This window comes from Alligator sinensis, unplaced genomic scaffold, assembly GCF_000455745.1.
Source record: "Alligator sinensis unplaced genomic scaffold, ASM45574v1 scaffold925_1, whole genome shotgun sequence".
Lineage (NCBI taxonomy): Eukaryota > Metazoa > Chordata > Crocodylia > Alligatoridae > Alligator > Alligator sinensis.
In genome coordinates this window covers 283,097-306,202 of record NW_005843152.1, presented here as the reverse complement: position 1 = coordinate 306,202, position 23,106 = coordinate 283,097, and positions in this window count along the sequence as shown.

The window sequence follows — 23,106 nt, the reverse complement described above, 5'->3', positions numbered from 1 at the left end:
GCCCTGCTGCACGACCTGGCTCTGAAGGCAGCAGAGATCCGTGCCAGGGGTCTCCTTACTGCCACTGTCCGCCCTGCGCTGTACCGGGGCAGCATGGGGTGGTCAGCATTGGCAAGGAGACCCCTGGTGTAGATCTCTGCTCCCTGTAGAACCGAGTCACATGACAGGGCAGCAGTGTACAGCTGTTTCCCTGAAAGCCCAGCTCTGAATGTCCAAAATTTTCCAAAACATTTCCAAAACATTTTGGATGCCTCCTTTTGTTTTGGAGCTTTCCATTTCGATTCAGATTCATTGTTTCAGGCACTGAAATGGTCTGAAACACCTCCAAAATGAAATGGCTGCCGAAATTTCGCACAGCCCTATTATATATAATTATATAATTAACTGTTTACAGGTGCAATAAATTTAGACTGGCCACATGTGCAAAGTAATTATTACATGATAAAAATGACAATCCAACTATAAAAAGAGCCAGCCAGCTCTAAAGTTAGTGCTTCAAAAAGGTGCAACAACGCTATAGCTGGTTTCTATCCAGCTTTAATTTGAACATGTAGGAAGGCCCTTACATTTGTTTTTAAAATTTTCTAATTCCAGTAGTAGTTCAGATTAATGAGAAAATTGATTAACAACTTTGCTTATATTTCCTCACAATTCACTAAAACGTATATTCAAAACACTAACAGGTGGGTTGATGTCATGGTAAGGGCTAACTAGTAGGATGAGATTTTTATCATCAAAAGGCTAACCTCCAATGTGACTCAAGTCACTAGTATTTAGCATGTGAAGTAACATAATTTGACAGGCTGTGCATTCTGCTTTCTGTAAAATGACTGAAGATCATTCAATGTTGGAATTTTACCATGGAGTCATTACATACCCTTATAACTATTCTCTGATAAGAAGTCTGCTTTTGCTTTTTTTTTTTTTTTTTTTTAATCATCACTTGTTGTGATCTCCTGATAATTCCACCATTTAAGAGAGTCCATGTTAGAGCTGAGCGATTTTTTAATTTATTCCAACTCCAACCACTTGCGATAACATTAACTTGTTACTACTTATGGGTAGATAGTGGGGTGGAGGGAGGGTAGACATTGCCAAAGCATCATATCTCTTCTCAACTCTTACAATACAATACATTCCTGGTTTAAAATCTTTAATTCTATGTTTTCTGTCATTTTACAAAAAGCTTAACTTGTTTTCATTTAAGATTTGGAAATCTGAATGATCTACACTCATCATTTGACTGTGAGCTGGCCAAACCTCAGAAACTTGACAATCCTACAAAACAGTGGCTGAATCTATTGAGATTAGGATTCTTATAATGTAGAGCTTATGCTGATAGAAAAACTGTTTAATGTGCCTCCTTTTCTCACATTTTATAGGGCATGTTCTTCTTCTTACAAAAGAAATCTTAGGAAAATCTTGTATTAACATTTACTTATTAAACTTTAAAGTGGTGATTTATCTTTGTTTCATATTTACTTCCCTCCCAATTCTTGTCCACAGTCTGATTCAAGGAAGTGAACCATAATCACGGGACTAGTCTGCCTTCTGCAGGCTGCCAGCAAGTGTTTCATATCTGATATTACTTAGTTGCTACTAGAATCATCATAATCAAGAATGTGTGTTAAATTACATCAAAAAAATTCTAGGAAAAGTTTCTGCCTACTTTTTTTCTTGATAAAACAAGGAAATGAGTTTTTATACAATTCCACGTAAGTAGAATACCAGGGGGAAATGGTTTTTAAACAAAAATAAAAAATACCTATGATCTAAATGCATCAAAGCCCTGTGTTCCTTAACCCCTTTAGTTCAACTTTTCAAAGCTGGAACCTTCAAAATAAAGAGGACGTCTGACTGAGAGAGACAGGCTCTATGACAGCAAGTTGCTAAATGACCGTAAATAGTAAGCATTAGTTTTTACAGTAGTTTCTCTACATCTTTAGAATGGTAAACTACACACAATTTGTTCATTTTGCAGCAAGGGGAAATTCTTGTTAGAATAAGGTACGGTAAAGAATCTGATTGTAAAACTTGCTATTGTTTTTCTTCTTTATAATATTCACTTTGTTAATAAAACCTACTCTTACAGAAATACTGGTTTTCAATAAAACACCTCAGTATTCCCGAGGTCGGTCAGTCTCTGGTTCCCAACAGAAAATTTCAAAAGTGAAGGTTTGCAAGACAGTTTCAGGTTCTCTATAAAGAGTGCTAGAGAATATATTGAACTACAGATCGTACACATCACACATTCAGTCAAATGTTTTTTTTGAGAGAAAAAAAGCCACATGAGCCACTTTAGATGTGAAAGTAAAGTGAGAGAGGTTTTCTCTCTAACTTTTCTTGGCTCATGATTCCAAAAGTGGTGTAGAAACCCCAGATTCATTGCATTTCATTCTGTTGGTCTCAACAAGATCCTCAGATACATATGCTAACTTAGTGGGGATAAAAGGGGTTAGTAATTACATGTTACAATGATTTTTCAGAGATATCACTCTTTCTTTCAAGTCCTATCCAAGAATTACAATGCTCTTAATCGAGGGTGAGTAAAATATGGCCCACAAGACAGATCCAGCCTGCCAAATGTTTGGATTGGATCTGGCCCAAAAGTGGGCACCTGCCAATAGATTGCATCTGGCCCACGGCATTCCGCATGGGACTGAGCCTTGCTAAACCCTACTACAGCCACCCAGCTAAGCCCTTGCCCCAGCGCACAGGGCTCCAGCTCCCAGACACCTTCCAACCACTCTGCCCAATGAGCAGCCACCTAAACAGGACAAAAATTACTTTCTGAAATAAAATTAAAATGTGTTATAGTAGATGTTTGATTTTTATCTTATAATTTGTTTTTTTTAATCTGTAATTTGTTAAAATGGTATCTTCTGAAAGATCTGTGTGCACAGCCCTCGACAGTTCACCAACATATGTTATGTGGCCTTCCAGCCAAAATAATTGCCCTACGGGTGGAGAGTAGGGTGGAGCAGGGCAATTACCAAATAACTGCCTTGCTCTAAATGGTAGTATTGGAATGATGTTGGTTACCTTGCCTCTTGCAATTCTCACCTATTGCAATCCTCTGAATGATAATTTAAAAAGCAGGAGCTTTTCAAAGTCCAGATTCATCAACTTTCCTTGAGTAATCATAACTATAAGTGTATAGTCACCAGGCCATATAGATGACACTTTGAGTAATTTACAAACTTCTGTGAAGGTGGGGATGAAAATCATTTGTGTCATTAAAGTTGCTGTGCAACTCTTGAAAGCATTCTTGAACCTAGTGAAAGCGGGTGCAGTTGCTCCCAACTTAAGCTAGTTGCCAGAGCTAGACATCTTCCTGTACACTGAATGAAGTCACTGGAAGAAGTAGCTGAAAACACTCCCTTTTCTCCCTAGCAGCCTTCGCTGAGGTTGAGGCCTAGACCTTGGGGGCTTTAGAGAGACAATTTTAAAAAGTACTACAAGGCATTCAAATAATACATTTGAACATTCATTTTAATTCAATTCAGATATTCCTATTTTTCAGTCCTAGTACTGAAATTGTTTGTTTGTTTGTGTGTTTTATATACTTGCTTCTAAACTTCAGATACTTGAATACTTTTGGCGGGAAGTTGGGTAAAGATTTTTCAATTTCCTTCCATCTTCTTGCAAATTCACTTGACTATTTTTTATGGATATCACTTATTTAAAACAAAAACAAAAAGCAAAAAATAAACTATGTTCTGACATTAGAAAGCTCATGGAAATTACCTTCTATATTTGGCAAGTGTCTCTCTCTGGGATTTAAGAGAACTGTATAATTTCTAGCTGGACCATTACTCAAAAGATTAAAAGTAGTTCATAACTGAAAAATGCATGCTGCTGAAAAGTTCTCTCTCACCATAGGAATTCATAATCCCAAAGAGAAGAATGTCATTATGGACTGCAGTACCAGATTCATGACATCAGATTTTGTTAATCCTAATATTTAAATTATTTGGTAGTTACTGTGGAAGGGAAGATTCTGCTGGACTAAATAATTCGATTGTGTCTTTCAGTGAATTCTTGAATTCTATTTTATTCTAGGTAATGATTATCCTGTCCTCCACTTCCGGAACATGTTTGAGACTGTTTTAAGATTTTTCTACATAGACAGGCTTTTTTGCTTATTCCAAGTGTTCTTTTCCCTTATATTGCCATGAGTTTTTCCTGTGAAATTTGTTTAAAAAAAAAAAAAAAGAAAAGAAAAGCTTGAACAAGGTCCATGAGGCAAAAAAAAAAGAAGACTGTCAGTGATAACTTGAAAATGCTTTATGGAAATGCCTTAAGAAATGTGTTAAATAGAGTTAGAAAAGAAGAAAGAGACAAGAGAAAAAACACTCACAAAGTAATCTTTAAAAAAAGACAGGTAGCTACTAGGGAAGATTATACCTGAAGGAAAGAGAAAAAATGAAACTGAATGGATGGAAATGTCAGTTAAGGCCACTCAAAAGACATTTATATTAGCTTTATAGCTCCTACATTCTGCACATCTTCCACAAACTAGTTACTAGGTTTAACTTGGAAATAAAGAGTTGTGATCAATTACCTTTCTTGAGTTTACCTATGAAGTTTAAGGTAAAAAAAAATTAAGAAAGGTAGGTACAAATCCATGGTTAAAATCAAAGCAAAGCAACACTTTGACCTTTAAACCTCACAGCCTTTGACAGTTTGACTAAATCATCACTCCTACAGACTTTATGACATTTCCATTTTATATTTATAGAATTTTAGCATATGGAAGTACAAGCTGGCTTGTGTGGCTACAGTTATCTAAAAGCTTGCACAGCATGGTTAAAATACCACAGCAAGATTCACATATCACACACAGATGATAAATAAGATTGACGATGTATGCAGAGATGTTCAGGGTCACTAAACATGTAAAATGAAATCCTTATTTTAATTTTTTTTTAGTGTTGGTAATTTAAATATTACATGGAGTGGCTTCATTGAGCCTTGCTGTTTACACAGAATGAAATGTTTTAATCATTGGAGGCTGACGAAGTGTTTGCAGTTGGCTTGTGCTCTTGCTGGATGGAAGATCACAGACCATCCAGGAAGATCACAGACCAACTGCAGACACTTCCTCAGCCTGACGTAGAGTATTTGTACCTGAAAGCTTGAAAAGAAGAATTTTTTCAATTATTTGAATTGGTCTGATAAAATATATTGGATTAACCCAAAGAACTCTTTCTACCCATGTCCTTAGACCAACACAGCTACAACCTATACCAGCATTTCCCAACCTTTTTCACCTCACAGCACGCTTACATGGCCTCCCCAAACCCAAGGGACACGGGCCGAGCAGGGGGCATAGTGAGCGTCCGAATGCTGCAGACTTGGGGGGGGGGGTAAAACAAGTTGCGTAATATTGTGGAGCTGCGGGAAGTGGGTAGCATGGCATCTGAATCACTGGCTGGAGCCACGCCACGGTCCCCCCCATCATGTCTTGCTATCCGCAGCAGGAACAGGCAGGGGGCTTGGCTCCAGCCCAAAATGCCACGGCACACCTGGATGTGCCTGACAGCACACCAGTGTGCATGGCACACCGGTTGGGAAATGCTGACCTATACCCCTTAATCAATGGAAGCAGCAGATAGCAACCAATAGCCCGTAGGCTGGATCCAGCCTGTGAAACTATTGGATCCTGCCCATGGATATGCCATGATAAGAAGAAGCAATGATGGCAGGTGCTTTCCCTATGCTACAATGGGGAAAAGGGGTGACCGGGTCCTAATTCCCTTCTATCCTCCCACCTCTGATCCAAGCTGAGTTATTCCGGGCTATAGCCTGAAAAGGTTGTCGACCATTGGTTTTAAGTATTATTTCCATCACAGCCAAGGTAGTGATATAACGATAAGAATATTAGAAATATTTGCTTTCTTTGTAATTTTTGTTAAAAGTTTTCTAGTTAGAATACATAAGCTGAAGTATTTAACCCGCATCACAGACAAACTGGGATAACAAAGGAATTGTGTATGCTTTATTGGGGACTGTAGATCACAATTCTTATTATAACCATTTCTGTCAGTGACAGGATTTTCAACAGTTCACACAGCTGCCCTACCATTTACAACTTAAAAAACTTTATACCATAACTATGGGTATGTCTACACTACAGTCAATAACATGACTGCAGCTGATGTAGATACATCAAGGCTAACTTCAGACCATTTAGTTTCAGAACAAACAGAAATGTACCTGTCGAAGAGTGGCACTCATGTCCTTACTGCCCAAATATTTACCCAGATTCCTGAATGGGTTTTTCAGCCCATGCTAAGTTCTGCATTGCTGTGGCCACACTGCTTTCACTACTCAAGGTAGTGAATTTAAAGCTGATTCAAGCAGCCTACCTGACCTGCATTAAGAACTTGAATGCAGTGTAGCCATATGCTATGTATCTTATAACTTAGGGTATACCACTGGAAACAACATCTGGATAGGCAGCCTACCAAACTTCTCTGGAAAAAAAATGCTAATGTTTTGAAAAACAGGAAAATGTGAGAAAAAAGAACAATTGGAACACAAGCAAATTTAAATGCAAATTCCATTAATTTCATGTGCCTATTGCAATGTCAGCATATCACAAACATTTGCATCCAGACGCTTTCACAGAACATGTACCGTATTCACTCAGTTCCAAAAACAAGGTCCCCCAACCGCCTCAGGCTTCCACATCCCATCTCCCCACTGCAGTCCCTGCCCTGCCCCACCACTTATCTTTATTCTGCACTGGCAGGCTGCATCCCTGCTGTGTCCTGGGGCACAGACCACAGCCCCAGCACAGCCCTGTAGTAGTGGTACCAGCTCTGTGCTGCTGGTACAGGGCTAGACTGTGGCCGTACTCCATGCCCCAGGCTGCAGCAGGGACAGAGCCTGCTGGCACTGGAGCAAAGGTAAGCAGCAAGGTGGGGGAGGGGGACAGGTGAGAAGAGGGAGGGAGGGAGGGCAAAGGGCCCAAGGCTGTAAGGGAGAGGGGCAAGAGGGTAAAAGGTAGGGCAGGATATCTAAAGCTGGTGGGGGTGGGCAGGCAACAGAAGTTGCAAGGGGGGTCAGGAGGGGCAAGTGTGTGGGGAGGAACATGTCATAGGGGGCAAGGTGCCTGCCTCCCAACCACCTGCCCTACTGCTGGACCCCCACCTCCACACAGCCTGCTCCCTACCACACTACTGCCTATCCCCCACCTCATGCCCAGTTACTGCCTCCCCCAGTGCCTGCCTCCTTTCTGTTCCCACCACATCACCAAGGTGGTGGAGGGGGTTAATTTAAGACAATCCTCCTATAATTATATTCTATACATTTAAAATAACCAATTTATAAATTTTCCATGCATAGAATCTAATTATGGGGGGTCATCTTAAATTCAGGATCATCTTGGATTCATGTAAATACACTAAACATTTAGGTCAAACAAAAGAAAAGGGGAAAAATAGAAAAATCAGAAGCCACTGATCACTGCAAATGAAGTACTTGTGTACTTCATGCATCTGATCAATTTTTAGAGAAAACCCTTACTGACCAGCCCATAATTCTAAGGAAAAATGATACTGCAGAGTTTCCAACTTAAGACAGAGGACACTTGTAATGCCATTAGAGGAGGAACACTTAAAATATGACCAATCTGCTTTGTGGTTTCAGATCAATATAACAAGTCTTCATGGATGGGATAAGACTGCTTGAAAGACAACACTTCATCTCTTCACAGAGAAAACTGGATCAATAAATGAGGTTGCTTTTCCAGAATGTTATGAAATTTTACCATCTTACAAGCAATTTTACATGCCTTTTCTTCTATCAGCATCATTTACGGTCTGCTGTTCTCCTTTACTCAGACTGTATTTTGTTTTTGTTTCACTACTGATGAATAAGTGGTATTCAAACTGCTCACAGGAAGAAACCACAAAAGTGCCAGGACAGGCTGAGGTCTTGAAATAGTCAAAACTAGACCATCTCACGATGACTTACGTATAGCTGCTGCTTATTTAAGAAAAGTGAACACAGTGCATTGTAAATATATGCCTTAATGAAGAACAGCCATTACCATGATTTTAACAGGTAATTTGTGGGATAGGATGCAGAGCACGGTAACCATCTTTGATGGTGTATAATCTTGAACCTTCTTAAATAAATGTGATCACATGCAAAAATATGGTTTTCATAAATTACATTAATTTCAAACGCATGTCTGTTGAGTTACCATACGAGTTATATTTTAATGTCTGTTCCATATTATTTAAAATCCATGTACATTGTACTACAGGCTCGGTATTAAAAGCTCCTTCCTTATAGATCTTCCTATGGTACTTAAAAGCCTGAAGATGAGAATGCAGGCTTAACTCTAAAAGAACTACCATTGTCAGATGCAGGTGGTCAAACACGAGAGAGACAGGTGAGGAAAGGTCAGTGGTTGTTAACTTGTTTATAACTCAAGGCACCCTCATTAAATTCAGAAAATGCCAGCTCTTAGGGCATTTATACACATGCTCTGGGGATGGGGGGTTGCTTTAATTAGAGCAGCTCTAATGAAAGCACCCAGAGCATCATGTGCATCAGCATCCCCTCGTTGAAAAATGGTGGTATGGGCACTTTAACTAAAGCTCATTCGAAGACAGATTAAGACCTCCACAGTGAGGGAGGGAGTAGGGCAGGGCTAGAGCTGGGGATGCTGCCCAGCAGGGCCAGGCATGGGGCCTGGGACTGGGGCAGCAAGGCATTCTCTACGGCCCCTTCCCCACCCTACAATGGGCTTCACTCTGGCCATGCTGCAGCTGCCTCCACTCCATGCTGGACATAGCAGCCACTGCCTCCTGCAGGCTCAGGGGCTGCTGTGGGGGAGGGCTGTGCACCCTTACCCTGGTTCTGTAGCCCTAGCAGCTGGGGCACCTCTCCAAAAGGGCTGGTGGGGAGAGGGGAAGGGGCTGTGGGTTGTGAGGGGCGCCAGAAGGGACAGGACACTGCCATATCAGGGCTGCTCAGAGCCACAAAGCAGTGGGGGGCAAAACTGCAGCTCACCCACTTCCCTGGTGAGCGGAGGGAGCAGGAGGAGCTGTCTATGATAAAAAACCCCAAATCAAATGCCACATTATAATGACTAAGGCACTGGCTTGCTTCCAAATTGCTTTAAAATTGTAAATAAAACATTGTGTTCAACTGATACCTTTACATATAGTGGCACTTCATTTTAATTGCAGAAAAAATGCAGATTTAGATGGTTTGGGGGTTTTTAGTCAGAGATTTTGCAATTTTTAAACAGAGAAAACCAGGATCCCTGGTGGGAATGTGGCTGGGAGGCTGCCTGAGAAACCTAGCTGCTCCACTGCCAAGGAGGGGTTCGGTGATATGCAAAGGATAAGACCTCCAGAGACTTCACAACAGGCTAAGTACTAATAAGGAACTGTGAGTCATCTGTGAACTGAACTTTCTCATGCAGCCAGCGTGCTTGACTTTGAATATAACTGAACTTTTCTGTTATGATTTCCACCAGCAGACCAGGTTGGGCACTGATTAGGGGAGGAGGAGGTCCCAATAGTGTCCAGGGGCACAACCAAGCTTTAGCCTGCTAAAGGATGGGGCCCAAGCAACAGTATACCCTGAGAAGGGGAGCCAGGGCCATGCACCCAGTGTGAGAAGTAGAGAAAGAGACTGAAATCAGGCCAGAGGCCAACCACCAGAGTGAGGCAGAGTCATGGTTGGGGGGACACAGTCCCAAGAAGGGCAGACTACGGCCAGGGGCCCACAGCGTGGAGAAGGGCAGGGGCAAGGGCTAAGGGCCAAAGCCTTAGAAAGGGCAGAGACTCATCAGAAACTTACATGCCTGACAGGGTGGAGGAAGTCTGGGGCCAAAGGCCTGTTGAACTAATTGACTGTTGACACTTGCAAGGCACAGTTGTGGGTAGAGGGAAGATCGGAGGCCACAGATAACCAATAGGACACAACATGAACAGAGACATTGAGTGGACAAGTAGGCCAGACCGGTGAGACCCTGTGATGCAGGCAGCCTCCCAAATCCTTTTTCTCTTAGAAGTACTAATCAAAGGTGTGACAGGCGAGTACAAAAGGAGAGACCCAAGACCCAGAAGCAGAGACTGAGAGGTCACTGGGGAAGATCCTGCCACCTCTGCCCACCCCTCCGTCTCGTTACACTGAGGTAAAAAACCCTTAAAGAAAGGGTTGCCAACCTTTTAGCAGTGGTGGACCAAAGTAACAGAGCCTGGTCTGAAGGCAAGCTGACACTGCTACCTTACTTGGTGACAAAGCTCCACCCCAGCTGCTACTGATGTGCTTCCATCTTTGCCCAATTGCTGCCAACACCCCAGCTTCCCTGCTGGATAAAATCTGTTTGGGCTGAAAGCTACAGACCCCTGTCTTAAAAGGCAGGCTACTGCTGTGTCCAAAAAGGTACATACTGCCCTTTCCAATGACTAATGGATGTCCTACTGACCAGTAGGCTGTTTAACACCAGCGAGCCTGTTACCTCTATGTCAGCTTTGCAAAGTTCCATTTGCCTACATAAGAATTTAGATTGAATAGAGTAAGTTGTAACTTGTTTAAATGTCCTCAGGGTAGCGACCATCTATTTGTCCAGTGCCAAGCACAAAAAGAATCTGACTTCACTACAGATATCTGGGTAAAATTTTTGCAATGGATACAATAAGTAAGGTTTTGAGGAGCAGAACAACCTTGTGACAAAATTTATAAAAAAAAAAAAGGGCAGAGTTTTTGCTGAAAGCAGTCTTTAGTGGGAAAGCAGACAGTCTCCTTTTATGAAATTACGATGACATCTGCTCTTGATAATGCTCGTGTCCCAACAATCACATATACCCTTCAAATTGGATACAATTGCTAACAGATTTCCCCACCTGCGCACTAGGTATTTTGCACAACCAGCTTCTAATCATATTTCCTTTTGCAGTAGTACAGGATTCCCAAGGATTTTACAGGAACTGATTAAAATAGAGATAAATGTTTCCAATAACACTTTCAGTCTCAGTTTCAGATTGAATATTCACCGCAAGCTGCAGCAGACCCATTCAATGAATATCAATACTCTAACACAGGAATTGGCAACCTATGATCCACGGGGCACAGCCAACCCACACAGGCATTGGATCTGGCCTGCAGAGCTGGGACTTTGACAGCGAGGGTACTGCTTGCACTGTGGCCAGGTGCTTTCCCATGCCACACCATAGCCAGGCAGCAGAGACAAGCGGTGGCAGCAGCAGCCTGTCTCTGCTGATCCTAAGCCAGGCCATTCTGGCCTGCCCAGACCCACGGCCTTTCTGCCCTGCCACTGGAAAAGGTTGCCAACTCCTGTTCTAACATACACTTATCCTAACCCTTTTTATCACTAGGACTAGGGGTGCACCAACAGAGATTTTTGGGACCAATAGCTTATATTAAAGGAGGCATATCGGCTGATACCAATCTGATTTCCGATACAGCTGCCTCCAGCTGCATTGGGGGTGGGGAGGGGAAGGGGAGGCTCCTGCTGCTGACTGCACCCCAGGAGGGCACAGGGGGAGAGGGGGCATGTGCCCCCCATATCTGTGCAGGGCAGGGTGGACTGCAGCCAAGGCTGCACAGGGCTGGGTTCAGAGTGGGCGCTGGGAGGATGCTGCATCCACCCCAAATTTTACCACCGCTCTGCTCTGAGAACTGCTGCCGCCAGCCACTCGGTGCAGCACCAGCACTTCTCAGTGGAGGCAGGTCATTGAGCCGGGGCTGCGCTGGGCAGCTGGCAGTACTAGGAGCAAAGCAGAGCAGTGGTGAGATCTGGGGTGGATGCAGCATCCTTCCAGAGCCCGCTCCAAGCCCAGCCCCTGCCAAGAAGAGAACCGTGCAGCCCCAGCTGCAGCCCGTCCCATTCAGATCCGGGACACCTCCCCCACCCCCGATGCTCTCCCAGGGTGCAAACAGCGCTGGGAGCTGCTTCTCCCCTCATCCATGAGCTGCAGCTCCGGCTCCAGGCAGTGCCTGCCCCTGCCCCCTCCCTCACCACGGGGGGGGGGGGGGTAATCTGCCCCCCCCACGCCCCTTCCACCACACCGGATTAACCAACTGAAGGCAGCTCTCCACGCTGCCGGCTGTGGTCCTTGCTGTCCAAGTGCTGCGCTGTGGCTGCACGTAGCATGGGTATTTATAGGCCAAATTATCTGCCTCATTGGGCCGATATCCGATCCAGCCAGTTTTCTATATATCAGTACCGATCCGATATCAGACCAATATATTAATGCACCTCTAACTAGGACTTATAATGGCCAACTGCTTACTATGAAGCCAAGTATGGACTGTACCACTCTCCCCACCAGGTCTTCAACAGTTTGTGTTTGCTAGCTATTTCATATGGAATACATTATCTGCCAAAGACTTTCTCGTGTCAGCAGTTCATATCTTAATCTGTAAAATGGCAAAAAACTCAGTAAGTGTTCTTTATTCTTATATGGTATCCACAGATCTATATAGTGTGTATGTGTGTGTGGGAGGGCGGGGGGAAGGGACGACACAAGGAACAACCTCTGTTGGACTCTTGTCTACAGGAGGCAATGTATGGTATACTTGCTTCCTGTTATGAAAATTCATTCCAGCAGATGGCACTGAAAATATGACCAGCAATTACGATGTCTGACAAAGTAAATTCATCAAGTATATTTTTCATTTAAATTCAACTCTTTAGAAAACAATGTCCTATTCTAATTATTATAAAATAAGTAAGAGGTCACGCTCAAAACTTACTGACATGTAAGTATACTACATAACACAAACTAATTCAGTTTAAAAGCAACTGACTGGATGATCTTAGATCTGTTCAACTAAACATAATTAATCCCCTCCCAAAAATGCTGCATTTAAAGAGAGAGACAAATTTAGGATACCAATAAAACACCATATTAAAATATTCAAAGTAATTTCCCCCATACAATGCCTGATACTGGCTTTGAGGTTTAGCTACTTCAGCATTTCCCATCTAGTGTGCCATCAGGCAAATCCAGGTGTGCCGTGGCATTTTGGGCTGCAGCCACACCCCCTGCCTGCCTGGAGCCACACTCCTCACCTGCTGCTGCAGGCAGGGGCCATGGCTCCAGCCCAAAATGCCATCCGGCTGGCCACACACCACCCCTCCCCACTGGCGTCTGGCTGGCCACATGCCACTCCCCGCCCAGTCAGTGTTCAGCTGGCTGTGCCCCCCACCCCCTGCGTCCTGTGTGCCGTGGTGCTTTTTTATTTAGGTAAGTGTGCTGTGGGGCAAAAAAAAGGTTGGAAAATGCTGAACTACTTCATGTTATCGAATACTCCATGATGCCTACAATGGATCCAGAATGGTTCCAGAATGGCTTAGAGAAGTACTAAAAAAAAATAGCTAGCTTGCTTTAGATATGAAAGTATATGATTCAAAACAAAATGAAACAAAGCATAAATAGTTTTTACATTTATAATATCAGCACTTCTGTCAAGTTAACAGTACAATAAAACAATAGCACTAAAATGGATAATTATCTGGGTAAGCCTTACTCGTCACAATTAGGAAAAACACCAACCATCATTTGTTTGTTACATAAAATTGTTAGAGAAATAAATAGCTGCAATTATGCAAGAATACTTCTGAAAACTAATTTATTTATTCCTTGGCACATATAAAAACATTTCCTGAATAGCAGATCTTCAAAACTATTATGGAATAAATGCTGCAATGCATCCTTTATCAGGAATTTTGGAATATTTTTAGCTAACAATAAATTTTTATCTTCCATATGATAAAACATGACAATTGACAAATTAAAAATATTTTTCTCAACTCATTTATTTCAATCTCTGCAAAACACTCAAAGCAAAATTTTGTAAATAAGTAAAAGAATCACTTGGTCAAACCAAAACCAACAATGTCTTAATACCAAAGGAAACCCTTATTCAGTTCTCTTACAGACAAGAAAAGAGTACTCAACAACGCACAAAGCATGTTATATAATCAGTCCTGTAGAGCAGAGTTTCTCAAACTTTTTCTTATTGCGTAACCCCTTCCACATTTACCAGCTGCCCATGTACCCCTATCAGCATACATTTTATATTTTAAACCTCTTAATGCCAATTATTATTATAATGAAAATTAAATCTGCCATTACACAATTTCTCCCATGTACCCCATAGAGATGTCTGGCATATCCCGAGGGGTATGCATACCAGTTTGGGAACCCCTGCTGTAGAACATGCAGTCCCTACACCTTTTGGTTTTAGTAACCAAACAAGTACACTTTGTTTAATACCACAGCAAATTATGAGAAAGGCTAAGCTTCTCTGTGGTATTTGAAGTCAACACATTTATGATCTATCAACTTTACGCAAACAATTTGATTTATTTTTTAGTAACAGAAGGAAGGTTGTATTGATTTCTTTGCTGTTAATGTCATATACCAGTCATTAGACTACTATGTGGTCCTGGAAATCACATGGCTAGGCCCCAGGGCGTAGAAAAGCGTTTTCCTAGAAAATATGCTGAATATTCTTGATAAAAGAAGTGCTAATATTCATAAAATGTGAAAAAGTGGGAGATAAAAGATGAACAGGCTTGTGAAAGTCTACAAAAAGGTTGAGCCCATTAGGGGCAGGAAAATCATCAAAAAAACCACTTTTCATAATTCTGTAACAGAATGTCAGTAAAAAGCTCCTCCAAGTTATCTCTACTACATGTTTTACATATCCTTTCATAAAGCCTACATTCTAATTCTTAACTTTGATATACCAAACATAAGTAGTAATAATCACTGCATCTCCTTTTCTTTTATGGCATTTCTTTCTCCCCTCCCCCCAACATGTAATTTTGTTTATAGAAATTGAAACGTATACTAACGAATGATAATTCCATACAAAGTTATATAGTGAGAACACTGTCTTTAAAAAGGTGAGAAAGGTTTATTTCAACTGTGACTAGACAGGGGGTGGAATAATCTTATTTTCTCTTTTCTGTTCTTTGAGATGTCAAAGACAAATTGCTTTAAAATGCACCTTTGAAAGTACAAAGTATTTCAGTAAAAAAAAAAAAAAAAAAAAAAAATTAAGCTTAACTTTTCCATTCATGAATTAACTGAAAATGTATTTAAAGATGACTTCATTTTTTATGTTTTAAAGTTACTTATATGTGTAATTAACGGTAGATTGCTTATGCTTAATTTCTTGCATGTAGATGAGCTACTGAAAATGGATCACGCATTCACATGGTACTGTTTTTGCTCACAGACTGAATGAGCAATTTTTTCAATAAGATTTTCAGTACAGACACTAGTAATGACACATTCAAACTCTACTTTATTTATTGGAAATATTCACTGGTATTTGTTTTGGCAAATGTTCCTGCTAATAAACTTGCTTGCTAACTATCAAAAGACAACAAACATAAGAATAGCACAAACACAGCTGAAGTTAATTTGTTTAAAGTTTTAATAAAGAGACTTTTTGCAACATGTACCAACCTCTTATCACTGAAGTTCTAAAAGAAATGTGATGTAACTGCCTGAAAGTTTTTAACTTGATATCTCAAATGCTTTAAAAGCATATCACACATGTAATAGGTTTTTCTATCCAAGCTAAACAAATGAAAGAAGTGTAAACCCTTATTTTGCTTCCTTATAGCAAGATTACATAAAGTAAGGGATGAAAGTTAAAACGAAATATGCAATTTCAGACTACCAGTTTTCATCAGGCTTAATATTTTAGATTATTTTAAACTTCTCCTGATATCTGTGGCCATCTCTGAAGACCAACTACTTTTCACTCAGACTTGTGAGCACCACATTACATATTAACTACTTCCCAAGAGATTCTGTTCAATATTATTTTAACTACAAACCTTGTGAAAATTTCTATTTAACAGTCTTAAATACTATGTTTTTAATTTACACTTGCTACCGTATAATCTTTGCTTTTCCTATAAGAGAGAAAGAGATGCCAGGTAGTTCCTTAAAAACATTCCATCTTTTAGAAAATAATTTAAATCATTTTGTTCTGCCTTCCTTGTGCATGAGTGTTTTTGCACATAAAATCATATTTACATTTAAATAATCTCTCATGCATCTCCTTTTCTTAATTCACATACTAAAGTTTTTCCACATCTTTATAACTTGCTCAAACACCAACAGGCACATAAAATCATTGGAAACAATGTTCTGCTTTGCTCTAGTAACCACAAATGTTTAAAAAATGCTTCAAAAGCAAGACTTTGTTAGCATCCTATTCCCACTCCCAGCTTCTATACTCCAATACTTGGCCACCTTCCACTATGCTGCCCCTTATGCCTAGAATCTTTGCAAGATAACTGCATAAAGACCTATAGACAATTTTAACACGCCTCAGTCCTAGCTAATCTCCACAACAAAATTTGCCTCTTCAAATGGTTCTATATATCATCTTCTCACAGAAACCACAAATGGAAAACGACAATTTAACTGAATTAATATAAGAGACTTGTTGGGATTGCTAGTACCTCATGAGAGTCAGGCAAGGTACGAGAGGCCTGGACAAGGGCCAACGCTGCAGAGCTGGGGGCCAGATGTGGCAAGATCTCCCCCTGGGAACCTCTCAGTCTCCACCTCTGGGTCTTGGGTCTCTCAATTTTCACTCGCCTGCTACATATTTGATAATACTTCAGAAAAAAGAGTAGGGGGCCAGCCCACATCCCAGTGTCTCATTGGTCTGATCTACTTGTCCCCACAACATCTCTGCTCATGTTGTGTCCTATTGGTTATCTATGGCCTCCAACCACCCAGCTCTACCCATGACCACACACAGAATTATAGACAATGAGGGCTGAAAGGGAACTCAGGAGGTCATCTAGTTCAACCCCCTGCGCTCAAAGCAGGGCCATCCCCAACTAGATCATTCCAGACAGAGTTTTGTCAAGCTGGGCCTTAAAAATTCCAAGGATAGAGATTCTACCAGCTCTCTAGATAACCTGTTCTAGTGCTTCCCCAGTCTCATAAAGAGAAAGATTTTCCGTTCTCCACCATAAACCTCCCTTGCTGCAACTTGAGATCATCGCTCCTTGTTCTGTCATCTGAAAGGTACCATTTCAATTGACTATTTAAGTTTATTCTTCCTGCTGGCTAATATCAGAGAACTAGCACATAAAGTCTCCCTTTAGTTAACTTCAAAACAGACTTTCATACTCTAGTAGAGTACTATTCTGACTATTGAAAAAGCATCCCAGCTTTTCAGCCCTGGGATGGGCTGTGCTGTCTGCTCTAGAGAGCAAGGCTGGTCCCGCCCCTCTGCTGTCTAGCCAGAGGAGGGGTGGGAGCATAGCCAGACACCAGCCGGAATGGCCCCCTAAGCTGGCATGGAACAGGTTTATTCCCCCTCCCTCCCCTCTTCCACCGGGGGACCACAACCAGGGTCCAGCTGGCCAGGGCAGTGCAGACCCTGTCAGGGTCCCTTCCCTCCCCTCGCCACTCCAGTGACAGGGGCAGAAGGCATGGCCAGAGCGAGCCGGCATGGCCGTCATTCGCCTACCTGGACCAGAGCTAGGGCTGGGGGGCTGAGCCAGGCTGGCCTCTGGGTGCTGCTTAGTGTGGGCACAGAGGGGCCAGCCTGGGCCAGGCCATGGGGGAAGGGTCCTTCCCAGATGGCTCAGGCTGGGGCTAGAGGAGCTGTGAGCCTGAACTGCTCCCAGCTGCACATGCCCAGGCCAGGCCAGGCCAGGCCAGGCCGTCACAGAGCTGCAACCAGCTGGGAAGGGCCCTGGCCCTACAGCCCAACTCCTCCGTACCCACAATCAGCCGCGCCCACAGCCAGCCCCCCTCAGCCCCGAGCAAGGCAGGCAGACAGCAGGGCCAGCCTGCCTGGGCCATGGAAATAGGGTCCTTCCCAGTTGGCTGTGGCTTCGTGACAGCTCAGCCCGGCTTCGGCAGGCGGCAGCTGGCCAGGCAGCAGCGTGATGGCAATGCTGGTGCAGGTACCTTGGCAGCCAGGCTGGCCCCACAGGACAAGTCCATCATGCCCGTGGTGCCCAGGCTGCCTCAGAGGTGCCAGCAGGCCCAGAGCACAGCAGCTGTCTGCCATGGGGGCTCACATGCCTGCAGCCACCACCATGCCCCCTGCAGTGTCTGCTCATCTGTCTCAGGCACTCTGCAGGGGGTGCAGTGGTGGTAGCTGCAGGCACATGAGCCCCTGCCAGGCTTTGGACCCACACAAACCTCTAAGCCAGCCCAAGCAGCCACGGGCACAATGGACTCACCCTGCATGGCCAATTCGGCTTCCACCACACCCTCCCAAAACTGCAGTGGCATCACCTGTGCCATTGCCTAGCCAGGCACTGTTCGTGCATGCCAGGTCAAGCTGTCACAGAGCCACAGTTGAGTGGGAAGGGCACTGCCCTAGCAGACCAGGCTGGCACTATTATCTGCCCACCTCACCCAGGGCTGAGCCAGGCAGGCTGCGAGTGCTGCTGAGGGCAGGCACAGAGGGGCCAGCCCAGGCTGGGCCACGTGAGCAGGGCCCTTTGCATCCAGCTGTGCCTCCATAACAGCCTGAGCTGGCCCTTTGCATCCAGCCTGAGCCTGGTGGTGCACCCCTGCAAAAAGGCAGGCAGTTACTGCTTGCCAGCCTGCCACTGCCGGTGTTCGCAGGTGGTCCATGATCCCCACTAACTGCTGCTGACGCTGCTGGAGGCAGCTGCGGATGGTTGCCAACCCTTGGTTGGTGCTTGCCACCCCTCCCCCCACAGCACTGGCAGCGCTTACTGCCACCATGCTCCAGCCACCGCCATGCCCCCCCCAGCTGCCAGGGGCATGTGCTGTTCATGGCACAGCCTGGGCCAGCCCCTCCACACCCACCCTCAGCATCACCTGCGGGCAAGGTGGGCAGATAGCAGGGCCATGGCAGCCAACATCTGGCCATGCCCCACACCACACAAGTGGCCAGCAGGGCTGAAAGCTGAGCAGACCCCGGGGTCCCCATGCCTGTGGGAGAGAGGGGAGACAGAGGAGTTTAATCCTCTTCCTGTTCCCCCTTTGTCTGAGGCGCTGCCCTGGCAGGTGTCTGGCCATGCCCTCCCCCCACCTCACCCCCGCCGAAGCCTGGCAAGGGCTGCTTCCCCCTCCGCCTCCAAGCACACCCCGGCTGGGGTCCCTGCAGGCCACAGTGGTGGTTTAAACTTCTCCCCAATCATACACAGCCTGCGGATTGGAAAGCAAGGCTGCTCTGGCACCCCCTGGCTTCTAGCCTGAGCCACTGCAGGCATGTGGCTGCATTTCCAGAATCAAAAGTGAATGTCTATTCACTTGCAAATCTGTTCAATCTATGCAGGTTAGATTAAGGGCTTTTTGAATATCTGTACTGAACCTTAGTGTTTAATATGCTTTGGGACTGTAAAAAACTGGAATCGGGAATTTTACTGTTTTGAAAGCTCTTATCTAAGTCTTGTAAACCATGACCTGACAGGCGCTAGACAAGCAAGTGTTCTTTTGCTCTGAATTTTTATCAAGTGATAAAAGTCAGGAAAGCAGAGAAGTTTCTGATGTGACTGAGTTATATTTAAAGCAAAAGATTTTTTAAGAACATGAAATGTTGTAATAATTCTCAGAGGCAAACAACTTGAAGTCAGGTCTTACCAAGCACAAAAACTTATTTTCAAGCTACTCGATGCATGGTTTATATATAAATTTAACTTTGACTCAAACTTTTCTTGTATTTACTAAAAGATACATTTTTGTTTATATTCAAGTTTAAGCTTAGGCAGTACATCATTGTCTAACGTATGATAAGGCTCATTTTGATCTTCATACCTTTCCACTATCCTTTGCAAACATTTTCTTGTAAGCAGCACATTAGTTTCGCCAGAACCAAATCATCTGAATCAATAATAGAGAACTCCAACATACAGTAATAAATGAATGACAAGCATTTCAGCTATGTTTGGTAAGATTTATTTGGACTTGAATTTATTCAGTTATTATACCACTCAAAGTGGTAAATATTTAGGCAAATACAGACTCAGTTTCTCTTAAAATTACAGACAATGAATACATCTGAGTAATACAAGATGCATCACTCCCTCAAAATGTTTGGTTCAACCACTCTAACAGCTTACGTCCATAAGCAAAACAGATTCTGGTTCAATCAGCAGCTTCCTGAAAATAAATGGTACCGTATTTTCAGTCTTATTAGTACATCTCAAGAGAACAGAATAAATTTTTCCTCTGTGTTCTTTCACAACAGGTACACAAGCTTTAACAATCCTTCCCTCCCTCCCCCACCAGAAACATTTTGCAATTACATTTTACATACTGAATTCCCTGATTATGGGAAAAATACATTCAGTTTGGCCAAACTACCAAACCTGAGCATTAAAAAGAAAATGTGCTTTTCCCATGACTGTATTCTCTCTGAACGTTAGGCAAAAACCATGTTAAATCAGCAGGTAATCTAAAGAGCAGAAACTTCTGAAAGACTGAAGTTTTTTTTAAACCCTACAATATAATGAACATTGTTTTTCTCTTTACTAACAGGGAATATGTATCCCCAGTCTATTGCAACTGTGTTTCTACTTAGCTTCATTTATTCTGCAACTTCTGTTATCTGCCTCCTTCCACCTCTTTTATAGTCAACAGCAGTTAAAGGGTAAGAGACTGAGATGCTGCACTATAATTTGTTTCCTCAGACACATCAGTTTTGCATGGCAGTACATCGTATAGAAGATACATTCCAAAGAACAAGACATTCACAGGTTAAAAAACAAAAATAAAGCAAGATCCTTTTGGAAGAAAATTAATTAAGGAGTTTTTAAAATCAATAGGAAAGGATCAGCAATTTCAAGGAACACAAGAAACCCTCAACATGCACTTTACAATTTTAAGGCAATTAAGCACAAGGTTTGCATAAACACTTCAAAATCATCAAAAGCTGTGTTTAGCAAAACAGCACTTACATTTTACACGTTTCAACACAAATTAGGATTCAGAATTAAACAGCCAGTTGACATTAAAAAGTAAGTCTATCAGTTATCTGTCATCTCTACCCCAAAGTACAGAGGATCAAAGAGATTTGGTCCAAAGTGACTGTAAGGTTCTCCTTTTCCACACACCTTTTTTTCTTTTGCTCATTTATTCTCCAACTTTCCTTAACTGTCTGATGAAAGATTTTTTTTCTGAGCGCTTATGAAAGACAAGTTTGATACTACTGCTTTGAATATCCATTGCAACTTCCAAGAATCAAAGAGTACTTGGCACAAACACACATGCCATTAGCCTGATAATACCTCTGAAATAAGAATGCAAAATAAGAATGGATCCCAGTTTTATAGACAGAGAAGCTGAACCATAGAGTACAAGTGATTTCTTCAGCTCAAGGCCACACAGATTTTCTAGGGCAAAACCCAGAACAGAACTCCCTATCCCACAGAAAGAGTGGCACAAAACTTATAACCCTTTCACTCCCTAGGCTATGAAAGTTAAAACCCACCTTTGTCTCCTAATCCTGAGTTGCTTCATGGAAGCCTGTCTGCAACTCCTACCTGTGATGTACTGTGAACTGCAGCCTCACCTGGGTAAAAATTATCAACGAGTGTAGTTCTGAGGCATGGACATTTACACACCAGAACCTGACCCAACGCTGCCCATTTATTTCATATAAACATGCCAAACAGCTGTGACATGTCTCACTTCAGTCACTACTAAATTGGGCTGTGCAGGCAAATCTTACAGAACTCAGCAACCACGCTTTCATAAACACATGCAACGCAATGATATGACTGCTTAAGTACTCCATTAAGAAATAAGACATGTAATCCACCTGTTCATTTTGTCACTTTCATACTACCCTGAACTGAAATGAATATTTGAACCTATCCACAGTTCATAATTCCACACTCCTGTGCTTTCTTTTTAGCGGTTGTCCTAGAACACACTTAGGATATCTTTTCCCAAACTCTTTTCTTTACTGTTTACATCTCAATCTTTGAAGATATTTATTCTCTATTCCCTTCAGGTCCAACCATTTTATTCACATATAATTCTAAGCCAAGACACATAGACACCCAAATCTCTTAAAGGTGCACCAATACATCGGTCCATATCATATCAGCACCAATAAAAGGAAAATTGACATTATTGGCAATCGACTCTTTTTGGCTGACGTGGCCGATAATGTCTCTGCTAAATGACATGTTTAGGCATGCAGCTGCAGCATGCACATGACCAGGAATGCAGTCTGGCAGCTTGGAGAGCAGCATCTGGCTGATAAGTCTGTGGGGGGCAAAGTAGCGTGAGGGAGGGAAGGGGCATGGGGGGGGCAGATAGAAGCCCCTGCAGTGAGGGAGGGAGTAGGGCTGTGGCTGTGGCTGGGACAGGTGCTGCCCAGTAGGGGCAGGGTGGGGTGTAGGCCTGTGCCACAGGCAGCTTGTTCCGGGAGCACAGGGGGGCAGAGGTGGAGGTTCTCCAGAAGCTACGTACAGCTCCGGGGGGAGGCGTGGGGGGCATATGCCCCCCCCCCCGATCTGTGCATGGGGAGAGGTGAATTTTGGGGTGGCTATAGCTCACACTATAGCCCCTTTCCCATAGCGCCAGCCCAGCCCCTTTCCGGGAAGAGGCTGGAACAGCCCCCAGCCCCAACTAACCCTATTCACAGATCTAGGGGGCACATGCAGATGACACAAAGCTATGGGGAGAAGTGGACACGCTGGAGGGCAGGGAACAGCTGCAAGCAGACCTGGACAGGTTGGACATATGGGCAGAAAACAACAGAATGCAGTTCAACAAGGAGAAATGCAAAGTGCTGCACCTAGGGAGGAAAAATGTCCAGCATACCTACTGCCTAGGAAATGACCTGCTGGGTGGCATGGAAGTGGAAAGGGATCTTGGAGTCCTAGTGGACTCCAAGATGAACATGAGTCGGCAGTGTGACGAAGCCATCAGAAAAGCCAATGGCACTTTATCGTGCATCAGCAGATGCATGACGAATAGGTCCAAGGAGGTGATACTTCCCCTCTATCGGGCGCTGGTCAGACCGCAGTTGGAGTACTGCGTGCAATTCTGGGCGCCGCAATTCAAGAGGGATGCAGGTAACCTGGAGAGGGTCCAGAGAAGGGCCACTCGTATGGTTAAGGGC